The sequence below is a fragment of the Coregonus clupeaformis genome, chromosome 26 (assembly GCF_020615455.1).
Source record: "Coregonus clupeaformis isolate EN_2021a chromosome 26, ASM2061545v1, whole genome shotgun sequence".
Lineage (NCBI taxonomy): Eukaryota > Metazoa > Chordata > Actinopteri > Salmoniformes > Salmonidae > Coregonus > Coregonus clupeaformis.
Window position 1 is genome coordinate 38,653,303 of NC_059217.1, and position 12,488 is coordinate 38,665,790.

Here is a 12,488-nt window from a genome sequence, read left to right on the forward strand (position 1 = left end):
GCTGTATAATGCCATAAGAAAACAAGAAAACGCTCATCCAGAGGCAGCGCTCCTAGTGGCCGGGGACTTTAATGCAGGTAAACTGAAATCCGTTTTACCTACTTTCTACCAGCATGTTAAATGTGCAACCAAAGAAAAAAAACTCTAGACCACCTTTACTCCACAACCAGAAACGCGTACAAAGCTCTCCCTCGCCCTCCACAATTCTATCCTCCAGATTTCTGCTTACAAGCAAAAACTAAAGCAGGAAGTGACTCGGTCAATAATGAAGTGGTCAGATGACGCAGATGCTAAGCTACAGGACTGTTTTGCTAGCTCAGACTGGAATATGTTCCAGGATTCTTCTGATGGCATTGAGGGGTACACCACATCAGTCACTGGCTTCATCAATAAGTGCATCGATGACGTCGTCCCCACAGTGCCCGTACGTACATACCCCAACCAGAAGCCATGGATTACAGGCAACGTCCGCACTGAGCTAAAGGGTAGATCTGCCGCTTTCAAGGAGTGGGACTCTTATAAGAAATCCCGCTATGCCCTCCGACGAACCATCAAACAGGCAAAGCATCAATACAGGACTAAGATTGAATCGTACTACACCGGCTCTGACACTCGTCGGATGTGGCAGGGCTTGCAAATTATTACAGACTACAAAGGGAAGCACAGCCGCAAGCTGCCCAGTGACACGAGATTACCAGACGAGCTAAATTACTTCTATGCTCGCTTCGAGGCAAGCAACACTGAAGCATGCATGAGAGCATCAGCTGTTCCGGACTACCGTGTGATCACGCTCTCCGTAGCCGATGTGAGTAAGACCTTTAAACAGGTCAACATTCACAATGCCACAGGGCCAGATTAATTACCAGGATGTGTACTCCGAGCATGCGCTGACCAACTGGCAAGTGTCTTCACTGACATTTTCAACCTGTCCCTGACTGAGTCTGTAATACCAACACGTTTCAAGCAGACCACCATAGTCCCTGTGCCCAAGAACACTAAGGTAACCTGCCTAAATGACTACCGACCCATAGCACTCACGTCTGTAGACATGAAGTGCTTTGAAAGGCTGGTCATGGCTCACATCAACACCATTATCCCAGAAACCCTAGACCCACTCCAATTTGCATATCACCCCAACAGATCCACAGATGATGCAATCGCTATTGCACTCCACACTGCCCATTCCCACCTGGACAAGAGGAACACCTACATGAGAATACTATTCATTGACTACAGCTCAGTGTTCAACACCATAGTTCCCTCAAAGCTCATCACTAAGCTAAGGACCCTGGGACTAAACACCTCCCTCTGCAACTGGATCCTGGACTTCCTGACGGGCCGCCCCCAGGTGGTAAGGGTAGGTAACAACACATCTGCCACGCTGATCCTCAACACGGTGACCCCTCAGGGGTGCGTGCTCAGTCCCCTTCTGTACTCCCATGACTGCATGGCCAGACACGACTCCAACACCATCATTAAGTTTGCCGACGACACAACAGTGGTAGGCCTGATCACCGACAATGATGAAACAGCCTAAAGGGAGGAGGTCAGAGACCTGGCCATGTGGTGCCAGGATAACAACCTCTCCCTCAACGTGATCAAGACAAAGGAGATGATTGTGGACTACAGGAAAAAGAAGAGGACCGAGCACGCCCCCATTCTCATCGACAGGGCTGTAGTGGAGCAGGTTGAGAGCTTCAAGTTCCTTGGTGTCCACATCACCAACAAACTATCATGGTCCAAACACATCAAGACAGTCGTGAACAGGGCATGACAAAGCCTATTTCCCCTCAGGAGACTGAAAAGATTTGGCATGGGTCCTCAGATCCTCAAAAAGTTATACAGCAGCACCATCGAGAGCATCCTGACTGGTTGCATCACTGCCTGGTATGGCAACTGCTCGGCCTCCGACTGCAAGGCACTACAGAGGGTAGTGCGTACGGCCCAGTACATCACTGGGGCCAAGCTTCCTGCCATCCAGGACCTCTATACCAGGTGGTGTCAGAGGAAGGCCCTAAAAATTGTCAGACAGCGACCCTAGTCATAGTCAGAAATTGTCAGACAGCCACCCTAGTCATAGAGTGTTCTCTCTCCTACCGCACGGCAAGCGGTACCAGAGTTCCAAGTCTAGGTCCAAAAGGCTTTTTAATAGCTTCTGTCCCCAAGCCATAAGACTCCTGAACAGCTAATCAAATACTGCTGCTACTTTCTGTTTATTATCTATGCATAGTCACTTTAACTCTACCTACATGTACATATTACCTCAATTACCTTGACTAACCTGTGCCCAGTACATTGACTCTGTACTGGTACCCCCTGTACATAGCCTCGCTACTGTTATTTTACTGCTGCTCTCTATTTGTTATTTACATTTTTTACTTATCTATTTTTTGCTTTTACACAATATTTCTTAGAACTGCATTGTTGGTTAAGGGCTGGTATGTAAGCATTTCATTGTAAGGTCTACACCTGTTGTATTCGGCGCATTTGACAAATAAAATTTGATTTGATTTGATTCTGCCACCACCATGCTTCACCATAGGGATGGTGCCAGGTTTCCTCCAGACATGATGCTTGGCATTCAGGCCAAAGAGTTCAATCTTGGTTTCATCAGACCAGAGAATCTTGTTTCTCATGGTCTGAGAGTCCTTTAGGTGCCTTTTGGCAAACTCCAAGAGGGCTTTCATTTCTCTTTTACTGAGGAGTGGCTTCCGTCTGGCCACTCGACCATAAAGGCCTGATTGGTGGAGTGCTGCAGAGGTGGTTGTCCTTCTGGAAGGTTCTCCCATCTCCACAGAGGAACTCTGGAGCTCTGTCAGAGTGCCAATCGGGTTCTTGGTCACCTCCCTGACCAAGGCCCTACTCCCCCGATTGCTCAGTTTGGCCTGGCGTCCAGCTCTAGGAAGAGTATTTGTGGTTCCAAACTTCTTCCATTTAATAATGATGGAGGTGTAGCGGGTGATTTGGTCGGAGTCAGGCGCAGGAAGGTAAATCACAGAATAAATGGTTTATTTAGCAAATACAGCGGTACGCAGCAATGCGTAAAACACTACAGTGCGGTATAACGGCGCACTGGAGAAAACAAAGCACACGGGTGAATATCCCGGCGATACAACTATATAAAGCTCCACGAGCTATCGTCACCTGCACAATAAACAATCACACACAAAGACATGGGGGGCAGAGGGAATACTTATACAGGGACTGATGAGGGGATGTGAACCAGGTGTGTGAAAAAACAAGACAAAACAAATGGAATGATGAGATGAGGAGCGGCAGCGGCTAGAAGGCTGGTGACGACGAACGCCAAAGCCTGCCCGAACAAGGAGAGGAGGCAGCTTCGGAGGAAGTCGTGACAGGAGGCCATTCTTGGGGACTCTTCAATGCTGCAGAAATTTTTTGGTATCCTTCCCCAGATCTGTGCCTCGACACAATCCTGTCTCGGATTTCTACGGACAATTCCTTCGACCTCATGGCTTGGTTTTTGCAATGACATGCACTGTCAACTGTGGGACCTTATATAGACAGGTGTTTGCCTTTCCAAATCATGTCCAATCAATTGAATTTATCAATCAAGTTGTAGAAACATCTCAATGATGATCAATGGAAACAGGATGCACCTGAGCTCTCTAATAAATGTGCAAAAAAATCTAAAAACCTATTTTCGCTTTGTCATTATGGTGTATTGTGTGTAAATTGATGAGGGAAAACAAATATTTAATCATTTTAGAATAATAAAATGTGAAAAAACGGAAGGGGTCTGAATACTTTCCGAATGCACTGTATTTCCTTGTCTAAATAGATATCTTCTTCATTGACTGATTAGGTGTTACGTAATGTGTAATATATGAGAATGAAAAGTCAGCAGCAAATCTTTCCATACTGATTATAGCCTGAGGTAAAGTCATTTACTGCCTCTTTCCACAAGAGAAGCAGGGGATTCCTAACCATTTTCATCCACAGATCCCCTATTTCACCCTATTTCCCCTATTTCACACCAATTGAAATTCTCAACACTGAAACACTTTTGTTCATTTATAGTTGACATTTGGGTTAAAGTAACATAGAACCTACAGTGGGGGAAGAAAGTATTTAGTCAGCCACCAATTGTGCAAGTTATCCCACTTAAAAAGATGAGAGAGGCCTGTAATTTTCATCATAGGTACACGTCAACTATGACAGACAAAATGAGGAAAAAAAATCCAGAAAATCACATTGTAGGATTTTTAATGAATTTATTTGCAAATTATGGTGGAAAATAAGTATTTGGTCAATAACAAAAGTTTCTCAATACTTTGTTATATACCCTTTGTTGGCAATGACACAGGTCAAACGTTTTCTGTAAGTCTTCACAAGGTTTTCACACACTGTTGCTGGTATTTTGGCCCATTCCTCCATGCAGATCTCCTCTAGAGCAGTGATGTTTTGGGGCTGTCGCTGGGCAACACAGACTTTCAACTCCCTCCAAAGATTTTCTATGGGGTTGAGATCTGGAGACTGGCTAGGCCACTCCAGAACCTTGAAATGCTTCTTACGAAGCCACTCCTTCGTTGCCCGGGCGGTGTGTTTGGGATCATTGTCATGCTGAAAGACCCAGCCACGTTTCATCTTCAATGCCCTTGCTGATGGAAGGAGGTTTTCACTCAAAATCTCACGATACATGGCCCACCCCCGTGCTTCACAGTAGGTATGGTGTTCTTTGGATTCTTTGTCCTCCAAACACTACGAGTTAAGTTTTTACCAAAAAGTTATATTTTGGTTTCATCTGACCATATGACATTCTCCCAATCCTCTTCTGGATCATCCAAATGCACTCTAGCAAACTTCAGACGGGCCTGGACATGTACTGGTTTAAGCAGGGGGACACGTCTGGCACTGCAGGATTTTAGTCCCTGGCGGCGTAGTGTGTTACTGATGGTAGGCTTTGTTACTTTGGTCCCAGCTCTCTGCAGGTCATTCACTAGGTCCCCCCGTGTGGTTCTGGGATTTTTGCTCACCGTTCTTGTGATCATTTTGACCCCACGGGGTGAGATCTTGCGTGGAGCCCCAGATCGAGGGAGATTATCAGTGGTCTTGTATGTCTTCCATTTCCTAATAATTGCTCCCACAGTTGATTTCTTCAAACCAAGCTGCTTACCTATTGCAGATGCAGTCTTCCCAGCCTGGTGCAGGTCTACAATTTTGTTTCTGGTGTCCTTTGACAGCTCTTTGGTCTTGGCCATAGTGGAGTTTGGAGTGTGACTGTTTGAGGTTTTGGACAGGTGTCTTTTATACTGATAACAAGTTCAAACAGGTGCCATTAATACAGGTAACGAGTGGAGGACAGAGGAGCCTCTATTATTATTTTTTATTTTTATTATTTTTAATTTTTTCTATTTTTGTTCATTTTTTTTATTTTAATTTTTTTTATTTTTCGGGGGGAATGGATCAGCTTAATATTGCAGATAGATTGTATCTTCTATCAATGTAATTGTCTGCATCACTTCCAATCCCCCATGTTTTATTTTTATTTTTTATATATATATTCCCCTTTATTACTTTTCAACCCCACCATCCTTTCCCTACTTGGAGTAAATTAGTGAACAACAACGCCCAGGCCTCTACTTCCGGTCTATACTTACTATCTACACCTTATGGACAGAGTTAATTTTACAATAATTATATATATATATATATATATATTATTTTTTTTGCTCCTGAACTTCTTCTACTCTCAACCTCTCCGATCATTTTCATGATGTCCATCCGGTTTGCTTCTAAATGCCATATCTTTCTAACTGTGCTCTTTCCCAAAAGCTCCCAACATACAACCTATATACTTATTATGGACACAGTATGCTTACATTATTAGCTATCTTTGTTATTATTTGTTGTTATTTGTTATTAGTCCCATCCTTCAACTCTATTCAATACCTCCCATCTATCTCTTAACACCATCCATATAGGATTTCTATTTGCCATATATATTTCAACCGTACTGTGATGTTTTACAAAAGTTCTGAACCTTTCTATTCTCATTGCTTCTACAGATTGTGAATTAAAAATAAACATTTTTGCTAAAAGTATTATTATATTATTGATTGATTGACTATGACTTTTCAGATCACCCAGTAATGCTATCTGCAAGGTTAGTTCCAGGTAAATATTGCAATCCTTTAGCCATTCCTGGACCTGTGTCCAAAAACAAGCTACAAATGGACAGAACCAAAACAAATGATCTAATGATTCTGTCTCTTCACAGCAAAATCTGCAGAGCTGGGAAGATTGTATCCCCCATATAAATAACATTCTATTGGTAGCAAGAATTTTAAATAATAATTTAAATTGAAAGATTCTAATTTTTGAATCCGGTGTCGTTTTGCGTGTCAGTTCATAAACACTATGCCATGGGATCGGTACGTCAAAGATCTCTTCCCAACTATTTTGCAATCTATATGGGACGGCTGTCAATCCTTTGGTCCTTAAGTGAAACTGATATACTTTTTTATTTATCACAGTTTTCCTTAACCAATTATGTTCTTTAATGCAAGGCCAACAGACAAGTTCCTTACTTTCTCCCCCTTCAACTTTCCTCTTTTTGCGGTAAGGCTGCAATTATTTGGTTGTAATTTTGGGTAGAGCAGACATTTCCATATGTTTTTGTTAGCTGCATGTGCGACATAACTCCACCAGTCCTACCGATGATATCATTTACGAAGATTATACCTTTTTTAAACATTCTGTCAAAATATAAAGGTTTTTTGTCAATTAGTATATTTGAATTTAACCCCAATATTTGTTGCATTATTTGTTCTGTCGTTTCTGGAGGATTAAATTGAAATTGCAACCAACTTTCTATTGCTTGTTTTAGAAATAGTGACATTTGGGAGATTATTTCCTTTTCAAATAACTGAAAGTGAGAGGTTGTAATCTGAATAAAGGGAAAAAGGCCTTTCTTGAACAGTGGGTGAGACAATCTTACTAATTTGCTTGAGAACCAGTTCGGATTTAAGTATAACTTTTGGATGACTGAAGATTTTAGTGATAGGTCTAATGCTTTAATATTTAATAATTTCTGTCCTCCGAATTCATATTCATTATATAAATATGCTCTTTTAATTTTGTCTGGCTTGCCGTTCCAAATAAAATTGAATATTTTTTTCTCATATAATTTAAAAAAACTGTTTGCTAGGCGTAGGCAAGACCATAAGCAAATAGGTAAACTGGGATAATACTAAAGAGTTAATCAGGGTGATTTTTCCACAAATTGACAGGTATTTTCCTTTCCATGGTAGTAAGATCTTATCTATTTTTGCTAACTTTCTATTCAAATTTATTGAAGTGAGATCATTTATTTCCTTTGGGATATGTATTCCGAGTATATCCACATCACCATCAGACCATTTTATTGGTAAACTACATGGTAATGTAAAAATTGTATTTTTTAGTGATCCAATACGTAATATAGTACATTTGTCATAATTTGGTTTTAATCCAGAGAGGTTAGAAAATGTATCTAGATCCTCTATGAGGCTGTGGAGGGATTCTAGTTGTGGATCTAAAAGAAAACATGAATCATCTGCGTACAATGACACCTTTGTTTTTAAGCCCTGTATTTCTAATCCTCTGATATTATTATTGGATCTGATTTTAATAGCTAACATCTCAATGGCCACAATAAATAGATATGCCGATAGTGGACAACCTTGTTTCACTCCTCTTGACAGTTTAAAACTTTCTGAGAAATAGCCATTATTTACTATTTTACACCTCGGGTTACTATACATGATTTTGACCCATTTTATAAGAGATTCTCCAAAATTGAAATGCTCCAGGCATTTATATATAAACCCCAGTCGAACTTTATCAAATGCCTTTTCGAAGTCTGCTATGAATAGCAGGCCTGGTTTCCAATATTTTCCATAGTGTTCTATTGCTTCCAATACTTGCCTTATATTATCTCCAATGTATCTTCCATGTAAAAAACCTGTCTGATTAGAATGAATAATATCCGACAATACCTTTTTAATTCTATGCGCTATACATTTTGCTAGGATTTTTGCATCACAACACTGAAGTGTAAGGGGCCTCCAATTTTGTAAATGGACTGGATCTTTATATTTTCCACTTGTATCCTGTTTCAGTAATAATGAGATCAGACCTTCTTCTTGAGTGTCAGATAATCTACCATTTACATAGGAGTGGTTAAAACATGCTAATAACCGTCCTCTTAGTATATCAAAAAGGTTTGGTATACCTCGATTGGTATGCCATCCAACCCTGGAGTTTTCCCGGACTTAAAGTCTTTAATTGCATCCAGAAGTTCCTCCTCTCTAATTTCACCTTCACATGAGTCTTTCTGTGTGGCTGTTAATTTGACATTATCAATAGAAAAAAAATCTCTACAATTAGCTTCAGTTAGAAGAGATGGAGGCGACTGAAAAGAAAACATATGCTTAAAGTACTTTGTTTCTTCCTTCAAAATATCATTTGGTGAATTATGGGTGACTCCGTCAATTGTAACCAGTTTCATTAAGTTCTTTTTGGTAGCATTCCTATGTTGAAGATTAAAAAGAATTTTGTGCATTTTTCCCCATATTCCATCCAGTTTGCTTTATTTTTATAATATATTACACTTGATCTTTCTTGAATAAGTTTTTCAATTTCTTTTTGTTTTTCCTCTAATTTATTCTGAGCCTCTATGTTACAGTTTTTATTGCCATCTATCTGTTCTGTTAGACTTTCTATTTCCTTTCTTAGTATAAACTCTTTTGACCTAAATTGCTTTTGTTTTCGAGATGAGTACTGAATTGCATGGCCTCTAAAGGCACATTTAAAGGTGTCCCATACAATAAGGGGATTCGCTGTACCTATGTTATGTTGGAAAAAGTCAGTTATAAATTCCTTTGTTCTAATTATAAATAAATTATCATCCAATAGGCTTTGATTAAATTTCCAATATCCTCGCCCACGTGGAAATTCAGTCAGAGTAATGTATATGCCTATTATATGATGGTCCGACCGCATTCTGTCCCCTATCAACACTTTTTTACTTTTGGTGCCAACGAGAATGAGATAAGAAAGAAGTCAAGACGACTAGCTTGATTCAGTCTCCGCCATGTATATCTCACTAGATCAGCATATTTAAGCCTCCATATATCTACTAGTTCTAATGTATCCATGACATTCACAATTTCCTTAAGAGCATGTGGGTGATTGTTTGTGGTGTGATTTCCTTTTCGGTCCATTGAGCTATTTAAAACAGTATTATAATCCCCCACCATAATAATATTGTCTTGAGTTGCTTGCAGGCTTGATCATTTATTATATATATTGTCAAAGAATTGTGGATCATCATTATTTGGTCCGTAAAGGTTAATGAGCCATATCTGTTTATGGTCCAATACCATATTTAAAATAATCCATCTACCTTGCGTATCTATTTGGACAATTTGCACATTCGGATCGAAATTACTATTAATTAATATCATCACCCCTTTTGAATTTCTTTGCCCATGGGAGAAGTATATTTCCCCCCATTCTTTTTCCACGCTACTTCATCTCGAATTGTTGAATGAGTTTCCTGTATACAATAGATATTATATTCCTTCTCTTTGAGCCATGTAAATATTGTTCTTCTTTTGTTATTATCAGCTAAGCCATTACAATTATAACTGGCTATACTTATTTCACCATACACCATAATGAGATACAAGTTTCAAGTCTATTTATCATTATATATGTTTGTAAATTTACCAATAAAAAATAGCGTAATGATTGAGTGTCCATATAGCTGTACCGTGATATTTGCATTGCTACGGAGTAACCCTTCAATTGTTCTCCACTAATTCCCCCGCTAAAGCCCCTCCCCATCCCAAGTTGAGCCGTCATCCCAGTGATCAGCATCCCACCCACGTCCCTCCGTATCCCTAAGGCCCCGAGAGGCCAGGACCCATCCATCGAAAACAGCACACAGTGCCACCCACAAAACAGAAGCAGATTAACCGCCAAAAGCATTTCCAATGCTTTCACCTCTCTATATATATATATCTATATAACTATTATTATTTTTTTAATTATGCATATCCTATTTTCCATCATTATCAATTAATATGCGTAATAATGTTGGCAGTTCACGCATAGGATTCTAACATATAACCCGGATTGCCATTGTATTACATTTAATTCATTGACAAGCAATTATTATCCTAGCAAATAATTCCCGCGGTCCATCCCATACCCCCCCAACATCCCCACCCCCCACAACAGATGCCAGACAAGCACACACGCACATACTCACATACTCCAACATACTCAACCCCCCTCCTCCACAATCCACCATAAAATCCGATACTCAACGGCTGTTATATCCCAGAGCCCAACTCGAGAAATAACTTGATCTACGAGTGCACATACAGTTAAAGCTGATTGAGAAAGCATGCAGATTGACCAGAAATTGATAACAATGTGAGATTTGATTAATCTACTTAATCTATGTCAAGTCCTAGGTGATGGAGATCAGATCCACCCTCTTCACCTGAGACACAAACACTCTGATCCCCTGTTGTAACCATTTTCCCAAGCATCTCCATGCGGTCAGACCTTTGATTATTTTGTGCCACCTGGGCCACAATGATAAACCCCCTCTCTGATTGTCCGAGTGTGACCCCCTCCCCATGGGTTACTGCAGCCAGTGTTGCCAGCACTGCCACTACCTGGGTGGGCGTACCCCACCGGAATCCCCACCGGCTAGGTAAAAGGTCGTCAAGGTTCTCATTAGCAGCTTTGAGAATTTCCTTGTATATTATGCTCTCCCATCAGGGGCTCTGGCTTTGTAGGACCAACCCTGCCAGGCAGGCTCAGAATCTTGAGGGGGCGGTGCTGCTCAAGTAGGTCTCTGACCGCATTTATTTCTCTGTTTAGGCTGCATATTCACAGCAGGTCCATAAAATAGATGGGAACTTCTCTTTGGTGTATGGGTCGCTCAGGTGGGTGTCCAGGTTATAGGGTTAGGGATCTTTCCATCATGATAGGACAATGAATAATTAGATTAGATGTATACTATATTTAAAAATGTATATCCCTCATCTACACAAAATTGAAAGCTCTCTCTCTCACTACCCCTGCTCATAGACCCCCGGTCGGCTCTGGGATATGCAACCATTTCCCCTCTCACTCACTTAACGCCGCACCTTTTCAAACACAAAAATGCACACCACATGGTTGACTGCGGAAGAAATGGGCCGAGCGTGCAAACGCACCCGCATCCACATCTGCCGCAAGGGGGAAAGGACGCCAGAGAGAACACAGGACCAACCACAACAACCATCCGCCAAAACAACAACCTCCCGCCAAAAAAGCCATGTTCTAATTATTTGTATTTAAAGATGTATTATTCTGCTTGTTATATCGTTTTATCCATTTATAAAATACTATACTTACTATAAATGTTATTTAATATTACAATCCCTATCATTGCTAGTATCAGGTGCTCCAATATTTGACTCCTCTATTACAACTTTTAGAATAGCCATGGAGTAGTCTTTGTGTCTCTGAACATTTGGTTGTCAATATATAATTTATCCACCACTAGTGCAACACGTTTCCCTTTTAATCTGTTTTCCTTGAAGATTGGATACAGAACTTTGCGCCTTTCTACAATCTCCTTCGGGAACTGATCATTCATGGCTATTTTCGTGCCAGCAAGTCTTTTTCCCAGGCTTTTCACCATAGCTTTATCCTTAAAAAAAGCAAATTTGGCAACGATTGGGCGCTCATATTTCTGTCCTCTTTTTCCGAAACGATGTACACGTTCGAGTTGGATTTTTATCGACAGCCTCGATAAAATCTGTGAAAGCCAGGTCTGTGAAAGCCAGAAATCTTGCTTGTTTGTAGGTGACCAAATACTTATTTTCCACCATAATTTGCAAATAAATTCATTAAAAGTACCTATGATGAAAATTACAGGCCTCTCTCATCTTTTTAAGTGGGAGAACTTGCACAATTGGTGGCTGACTAAATACTTTTTTTCCCCACTGTATGTTGTCACGAGTTTGATGTCTAATTTCAACATCTCCATTTATCTGAATTCCAATTTATCAACACCAATTGTAACATCTGAGCATCAATTCCGTTGACACAATCCCTTCACTTCTTCAATTCTGTCCACTCCCTTTTCAGACAAAATCCTTTATTTGACTCAGGATGATGCTGTGCCTGCCTACTGCACTGCATGTCTAAATCATGTTTTATTGTCCTAGTGTTTGTACCAACACAAACCACTCTAGTGGCTATTCCCCTCTATACAGTTTTAAACACTTGATGATGAGGCAGAGGCCTAGGAACATGATGTCACATCAACACCATCATCCCACACCCTGGACCCACTCCAATTTGCATTCCGCCACAACAGAATCACAGATGACGCAATCTCTATTGCACTCCACACTGCCCTTTCCCACCTGGACAAGAGGAACACCTATGTGAGAATGCTGTTCATTGACTCCAGC